General features: G+C 47.4%; 1 pseudogene; it reads left to right on the top strand.

Annotated features, from left to right (window-relative positions):
* The first annotated feature begins 5,742 nt into the window (after positions 1-5,742).
* Positions 5,743-7,052, top strand: LOC118650581 (annotated as a pseudogene).
* The last annotated feature ends 1,790 nt before the right edge of the window (positions 7,053-8,842 follow it).

Below are 8,842 nucleotides of genomic sequence, written 5' to 3'. Positions count from 1 at the left end.
TTTTATCCAGTCCCAAATGCCAATAGTGCTGAAGCTAAGAAACCCTGACTCAGAGGACATACATAACAGCTACATGGGCCAGGAAATAATTGTTCCAAAATAGTTCTAGTGAATAGGTGAATAAACACTTGCACTGTCTATGATATAGATATTAACAAAGTTGATATAGATATTAACAAAGAATCCTGTACAAATGTTGCAGGTAAAATTAATCAGTGCTAAGTTAATTTGCTGGCCTGAGTAAATTGTATACTTTAATAACTTTTGGGGTTTTCTTATCTGCAGAAAATTCACCAGATTAGAGGATTAACATACTAAAAGGTTTGTTGTTTTTTTTTTTGAAAAAAGAAATAACCTCGAGGATGAGAATTAACACAAGTATAATCCATCACTGTCTGATTTGAGAATTGAACCAACCTACATCCACATAACTTAATTATTAGGACTGAGAACTGAGCTCACCTGTGTCAACATGACTTAGGTGTTTGTTCCAGGAAAATTCTCACTGAGGAAGATAAGAATATAACCAATAAATAATTTTCCTTTTGGCTTCAGAAACTCTGTACAAACCAATTTGGGCAAACAGTTTGCTCTTCTAGACAAACAGCTAACCTGTCAGGACAATAGATTGCTCACCTGGCCAACAGCTCATTTATTAACCGATGTTTTACTTAGTGGGTCTGCTTCAAGACCTTTGCCTGACCGGGTCCACCAAATTTCTGCCACGAACTGTCCATTCCCAATTAGTTTATCATCCTGAAAGATCTACCTTAAGCCAATTTTGACCAGATTGCAAACCTGACAGATATCCCGCTCTGACCTTCCATTCAGAGGCAAGACTAAGACTAAATAAGTGATGTTCACTCTTACTACAGTGGGCCTGATAAACTTAGCTTTGCTTGTTTGACATATTTTCTGTGCTCTTGGAGGGGTAGTTGATGGTAATAGCCATAGTACTTTCAGCAGTCTCCCACTGCTACCCACACCATTCACATACCACCATCAGCTCCATAAAACTCTACTGATTCCAACTGGACTAATATTAAAAACAAAACAAAACATAAAAACGTTAAAAACACATTAAAATAACTAGTAAGAAAATAAAAATTCTCCTGTATGAAACTTTTCACATTTGTCTGAAGAAGGCTTATTTGACTAAGCAGATGCTTATAGTACAAGCCTTGTTCATCCTAAACTTAGATAATACATTTGGATATGAACAAAAAATATAAGCAATAATGATTTATGGACTGCATCACCTTGGACAAGGCATCTAACCTTTTAAAGTCTCAAATGGTCAAACTATCAAATAATGATAATAAAAAGAAAATTACTAATGCATACTTATGACTTACTATCTCTGATGTGAAAACTGAAACTATGCTTTTCTGATTTGGGGATAAACAATACTGGGGCCAGGCAAGAAACAGCTACATGGTCCAGGAAATAATTGCTCCTAGAAGATACTCCAACTAAAACAATCCATTTAATGAAATTAACTGCTTTTACATCAGTACTTGCACCAAGCCCTTTTGCCTTACTGTGCCCAGCAATTCATAACTCTCATAATCTGCTCAATTCCAGTCAGTCACCTGCTTTGCAAAACTCCTCCCAAAATCTATTATAAGTCCAGATTCTAATACTATATATATATAGTACATATATATATACATACATATATATGTACATATATATACACATACACACATATGTATATATGTATATATATGAGTACATACATATACACACATATACATTCACATAGGTATACACACATATACATATATATGGTATTATATATATTTTATATATGCTATATGTATGTTTTCTTTTCTCCTAACTTCGTCTTTTGAGTCTCTAGAATAGCGGTTCTCAACCTGTGGGTCGCGGCCTCTTTGGCGGTCGAACGACTTTTTCACAGGGGTCGCCTAAGACCATCCTGCATATCAGATACTTACATTATGATTCATAACAGTAGCAACATTACAGTTATGAAGTAGCAACAAAAATAATTTTATGGTTGGGTCACAACATGAGGAACTGTATTTAAAGGGCCAGAAGGTTAAGAACCACTGCAGTCTAGAATGATATTCCCCCTTTTTTGTTCTGACTTCCCCTTTTGAGATCATAGAGTGATATTCCCCTTTCTTGCACTATTTTTAATAAATTCAGTTTTATTGACTCTGACTTTGGCGGGGTCCTTTTGGGGTTTAACATATGATACAGGCCTTCTAAGTATCATATATGTATTAATTTCTTTAATCTTCAAAATAGCCCTATGAGGTAGATAATATTTTTACCCACATTTTACAAAAGAAACTGAGATCTCTAGAATTTAAATAACTTAGAAAAATGCTTTTATGCGGTTTAACACAATAATGCAGGAAATATCCCAGCATAGCTGCTAGCACAAAGTAAAGTTTATACAATCTAATTTTTTTCTGTTATGTTAATAATACAAGAATAAAAGTAATCATTTTACCAAAAAGATAACTACCATAGTGCTGGGAGAATGGTACACATTTTTCTAATTCCTAAAATGTTTGACCACGAGAAGTTAGAAGTTAGGTAAGTTCAGCAAATGCTCATTTATTACTATTATGTAAAAAACAACATATTTTTAAAATTTAATTTTTATTGAACTTATTTGGGTGTTATTGGTTAATACAATTATATAGGTTTCAGGTGTACAATTCTATCATACATCATATGTATACTGTATTGTGTGTTCACCACCCAAAGTCAAGTCTCCTTCCATCACCATTTATCTATCCATCCCTATCCCCACCATACTGTTCTCCATTTCTATGAGGGTTTATTATTATTATTATTATTATTATTATTAATCTCATCACCTTTTAGGAATACTAATTAGCCATAAAAAAGAAGGAAATCTTACCCTTTGCTATATAACATGGATGGACCTGAAAAACCTTATGCTAAGCCAGTCAGAGAAAGACAAGTACCATATGATTTCACTCATATGTGGAATCTAATGAGCAAAATAAACTAACAAACAAAACAGAAACAGACCAAAGATAGATTATAGATTGACAGCTGTCAGAGGGGAGGGAGATGACAGGAAAAATGTATTTATAATATATGTTTGTTAGTTTTCTAATACTATATTCTTTGATTTAAAAAAATAGCCAAAACCGGTTTGGCTCAGTGGATGGAGCATCCGCCTGCAGACTGAAGGGTCCCAGGTTCGATTCCGATCAAGGGCATGTACCTGGGTTGCCGGCACATCTCCAGTGGGAGATGTGCAGGAGGCAGCTGATCAATGTTTCTGGCTCTCTCTCTCTCTCCCTTCCTCTCTGTGAAAAATCAATAATAAAAAAATAAGGATTTTTCATTTTATTTTTTATATCCTTCTAATCCTTGATCTAGAGTGAGGATATGAAATTCTGAGGAGTTTTGTATTTCCTGAGCTGAGAAGCTAAGCCATTTTGGCCACATATGATGTAAACCAGGAGTTTTCTGTAAAAGTCCAGGTAGTAAGTACTCTTATATCCTATCTAATAAAAAGAAACATGGTAATTAGCGTACAACCGCTACTCTTCCCATTGGCTAATCAGGGCGATATGCAAATTAACTTCCAGCCAAGATGGCGGCTGGCAGCCAGGCAGCTGGAAGGGAACATGAGGCTTGCTTGCTTCAGTGACAGAGGACTCCAACGTTCCCTGCCTGCCTTGCCAGCCTCTGAGCTTGCAGTTTGAAACATTGTTACAAATATAGAAGCTAAACAAAACACCAGAAAACTGCTTTCAGCGACCGGGATCTCAGAGCTGGAGTTATACATTGTTTCAATTATAGAACCCAAACAAACCAGATACCTGCTTTCAGCAGCAGGGGCCCCAGAGCTGGAGCCAGAGCTAAAGCTGGCCCAGAATAAAAAAGAAAAGAAAAAAAGGAGCAGTTGGGAGCTTCAGTCACCCGCCAGCCTGAAAACAGCCCTCAGACCCTCGCCCAGACTGGCCAGGCACCCCAGTGGGGACCCCAACCCTGAAGAGTGTGTGACCAGCTGAAACAGCCATCATCCCATCACCCAGGCTGGCCAGGTACCCCAGTGGGGACCCCCACCCTGATCCAGGACACCCTTCAGGACCAACCAGCCAGCCCCACCCATGTACCAGGCCTCTATCCTATATAGTAAAAGGGTAATATGCCTCCCAGCACCGGGATCAGCAGAGCCGAGAGGCCTCCCAACACCGGGATCAGCGTGACAGGGGGCAGCACCCAAACCCCTTAATCAGCCCTGCTCTGTGCCTGATACGGGGGACCTTCCCAACCCCCTGATTGCCCTGTGGCTCTGTGTGTGACAGGGTGCGGCGCCCCAACCCCCTGATTGGCCCTGCTCTGTGTGTGACAGGGTGCGGCGCCCCAACCCCCCCCCCCCCCCCACGGGCCCTGCTCTGTGTGTGAGAGGGTAGAGCCATAACCTCCTCATCGGCCCTGCTCTGAGTATGAGAGTGACGGTGCCCCAATTCCCTGATCCGCCCTGCTCTGTGTGTGACAGGGGGCGGTGCCCCAACTCCCCTATCGGCCCTACTCTGTGAGTGACAGGGGGTTAGCTCCCCAACCCCCTGATGGGCCCTGCTCTGTGCGTGACAGGGGGGAGCTCCCCAACCCCCTGATCGACCCTGCTCTGTGCGTCACAGGGTACGGAGCCCCAACCCCCCTGATAGGCCCTGATCTGTGCATGACAGGGGGTGGCACCACAACCTCCTCATCGACCCTGCCTTGAGTGTGATGGGGGCAGTGCCCCAACCCCCCAATTGGCCTTTCCCTGAGCATGACTGAGGGTGGCATCTCAACCTCCCAATCTGCCCTGCTCTGTGCATGACAGGGGGAGGCGCCCCCACTCCCCAATCAGCCCTGCTCTGAGCCCGACCAGGGGCTGCACCTAGGGATTGGGCCTGCCCTCTGCCACTGGGAGCAGGCCTAAGCCAGCAGGTCGGTATCTCCCGAGGGGTCCCAGACTGCAAGAGGGCACAGTCCTGGCTGAGGGACACCCCCCTACACACACACCGAGTGCACAGATTTTTGTGCACTGGGCCTCTAGTTCCCATATAAGAGAGGAATATGCTAATTATCCTTTACACCAGTAAAGTCACTACGGGATCAGTAGGCTGCCTCCCTGCCCTCTGCTCAGGCAGCAGCAAGACTCCCAAGTGGCAGGTTGCAGGCAGTGCTGAGTTGGGAGCTACACCCAGGCACCCAGTGTGGGCTTTGGTGGGTCCCTAGATGGAGGGGTGGCCTTCCAGGTGGAGGCACTCATGCTTTGCAGCAGCAGCACCCAGGCTGCACTGGCCTTGGCCACCCTCGCTGTGCCCGGCTTCGCAGGTAGGAAATGGGAGCAGGATGGTGGTGGGGAGGCCAGGGAAGGGGTGCAGGGAACATCTGGTCAGGGATGAGCCCTGGGCTGGTGGTTAACGCCCCCCAATGGAAGCTTTAAAGACGGAAAGAAGGCTCTTCCCTCTCGCTCACACACACACCCGCCTGGCATCCTCTCTTTCCAGCTCCATTTTCTCCCCCTGCCAAGGGCCAGGGTTTCCTGTGGAGGGCCCAGTCTGTACCCCAGGTCTCCCTTCAGAATCAGGGTGAACCCCTGAGGGAGCCAGGAGATGGAGAGATGGGCAGGGGTTGGGGCAGAGGGAGCAGCGTCTGGGGAGTTTGGGGGGAAGTAACCAGGTGGGGGGAGGGGCACAATAGGCAGGGGCCTCAGGGCCCCTCCCCACTATGGATGAGCAGCTGCTTGGGTCGCCCCCTCCAGGTGGGGACCGGGAGGGCCTGGGGCTGGTGGGTGGGGAGCCTGCGGGCCTTGGCGAGCCTCCTGGTGTGGATGGGGGGGGGGGTGTCCGAGGAGGCCGAGGAAAGCAAGATATCGGGGCATTCTGCAGCAGTTAATGACCATCACGGACCAGAGCCTGGACGAGGCCCAGGCCAAGAAACACGCCCTAGACTGCCACCGAATGAAGCCAACTCTCTTCAGCGTCCTGTGTGAAATCAAGGAGAAGACCGGCCTCGGGATCCAAGCTCCAGGAGGAGCCGCCAGTGGACCCTTATGCGCTTGGACAACATGCTTCTGGCGAAGGTGTGGCTGGGCCTCAGAAAGGTGGGGGGCTCAGTGGCAGCAGCCGCAGCAGCTTCCGGGGGCTGCATGTCCCTTGACAACTCCATCAAACACTCGGACTATCGCAGCAAACTTGCCGAGATCCGCCATATCCATCACTCGGAGCTGGAGAGGTATGAGCAGGCATGTAACGAGTTCACGGCCCACATCGTGAACCTGCTGAGGGAGCAGAGCCGCAGGAGGCCCGTGGCACCCAAGGAGACAGGGCGGGTGGGAGCATCATACACCGCAAGTTCAGGCCACCCCGATGCAGCTCAGGCAGAGCACCTGCGAGGCCATCATGACCCTGCGCTCCGGGTTCCTGGATGCCAGAAGGAAACACCGGAAGTTCAGCAAACAGGCCGGGGGGGTCCTAAATGAGTATTTCTATTCCCACCTGAGTAACCCGTATCCCAGTGAGGAGGCTAAGGAGCAGCTCGCCAAGAAGCGTGGCACCCCCGTCTCTCAGGTCTCCAACTGGTTTGGCAACAAGCGGATTCCCTATAAAAAATAGCGGAGAGTTTCAAGAGGAGGCAAACATCTTTGCCATCAAGACCACCGCGTCTGTCACGGGGGGCAGAGGGGGGTGGGCACAGCTGCTCCAGCTCCCCGGCACCCCCTTCCTCCGCAGGCTCTGGCAGCTCTTTCAATTTTTCAGGGTCTGGAGGCATGTTTCTGGGGATGCCCGGGCTCAATGGAGATTCCTACCCTGCCTCCCAGGTGGAATCACTCGACACTCGATGGGCCCAGGGGGCCACGGAGATAACCTCGGGGAGGCCAGATGGACAGCCCTGGGGAAATGAGGGCAAATGGCGGCTGGCAGGAGGCTGTGACCCCGTTCTCAGTGACGTCCCCAACAGAAGGACCAGGGAGCACTCATTCTGACACTTCCCACTGCTCTCACCCCTCAGGCCACAGGGTGGGGGCTCAGAGGTGACTCTTAATGAGAGGACAAAGGCATCCATAGGACAAGCCCCAGACACAGGAGACGAACAAGATGGAGAAGGGCAAATGGGGTTTCCCTACCGCAGCCGACTCAGTGCTGGGGTTGCTGACTACATGGCAAGGAGAAGGGGGTCCTCTAAGGGGAAGGTGGGGTCTGCCTCCTCTTTTTTCCCTTCTTTTCAATCTTTTTCTCTCCCCATTTCTTACACAGAAACACACCCAGAACCCTATCTTTCAGATCCTCTCTCTCTCTCTCATAGACACATACACAACTATTCTGTTTCTCTCTCTCATATATACATACACAATTATTGTTTCTCTATAGACACATATACATTGTCTCTCTCTCAGACACACATATGACTATTCTCTCTCTCTCTCTGGTTTCACCCATTCTCTCTCCCCCACTCCTTATCTGCTCTGGGATCTGTGGAGATGCCAGCCTTGCCCTATCTACCAGAGATGCCAAAAATGGGGACACACCCCTGTGCCTCCTACCCCTCCCACTCCTCCCACTCCAGACGGCTTTATTACCTCAAATGCAGCTCATCTTAAACCAATAGAATTGCTCAGTGAAAAAAAAAAAAAAAGAGAGAGGAAGGAGGGAGAGAAAAACTTTATAAAGGAGTCAGTAGACAGCAGAGTTAAAGAAGGAGAGAGGATGTATGAGTGAACTGTAGGAGCTATAATGAAAATCAAGTATAATTGTGTACTGGGGACATTTTAAAAGTAAGAGTCAGAAAAGAAAACAGATTAATGATAGTGAATAATTTAGGTAGGTAGATAGATATTAAAACAGTGGAAGTAAGTAGAGAAGAATGTATAGGAAAGGTAGGATGAGAGAGAAAGAGGGAGGGACGAAAAGTTTTAAAGGGGAGCCAGTAGAGCTTGAAAGGAGAATGGGAAGAAGGAAGAAATGGGGAGGGAGCAAAGCAGGTCTGAGGGAGGAAGTGAACAAAAAATTAAGGTGGGAAGGAAGGAAAAGGGGAGGGAGGGCAGGGGTAAAGATAAAGGAAAGAAGGAATGTGGGAAGGGAGGGAGAGTAGGAGAAAGACAGAAAGAAGGATGATGAAACAGAAGTAGGAAATAAGGAGGGAAAAAAAGTTTATAAATGATGAGTCAGTAGGAAAAAGTGTTACATAACGGAGAGAGAAAAATGGTGTGAGAGGGAGAAGCCAATAAGGGAGTCAAATACAATTGTGTGTGAAGGGGCTAAAATTAAACAAGAAAGTTAATAGGGGTGACCAGGCCAGCAGGGGAGGGCAGTTATGGGTGTCCAGGCCAGCAGGGAAGGGCAGTTAGGGGTGACCAGGCCAGCAGGGGAAGGCAGTTAGGGAAATAGCAGGCAGGTAGAGTGGTTAGGGCAGGCAGGTAGGTGAGTGGTTAGGAGCCAGAGGTCCTGGATTGTGAGAAGGATGTCCAACTGCCTAAACTGGTAGTTGGACATCCCCTGAGGACTCCTGGATTGGAGAGGGTGCACGTTGGGCTGAGGGATCACCCCCCGTTTATGAATTTTGTGCACTGGGACTCTAGTCCTATATAATAAAAAACTAATATGCAAATAGACTGAACAGCAGAACGACCAGTGGAACGACCAGTCACTATGATGCACACTGGCCCCCTGTCTGCCCCCCTGAGAGGGAGGCGACCTGTGGCGGTGATCAGGGGGTGGGGCCGGTGGACAGCACCAGGTCGCCAGCCAAGACGGGTGCCAGCAGGGGCCTGCTGATCTCCCTGCCCACCAGTCTCCCCACAGATGGCCCAGATCACCAGCCTGGCATA

The sequence above is a fragment of the Myotis myotis genome, unplaced genomic scaffold, assembly GCF_014108235.1.
Source record: "Myotis myotis isolate mMyoMyo1 unplaced genomic scaffold, mMyoMyo1.p scaffold_m19_p_3, whole genome shotgun sequence".
Lineage (NCBI taxonomy): Eukaryota > Metazoa > Chordata > Mammalia > Chiroptera > Vespertilionidae > Myotis > Myotis myotis.
The sequence above is the reverse complement of the archived record's forward strand: the minus strand, read 5'-3'. Positions and strand labels throughout refer to the sequence as shown.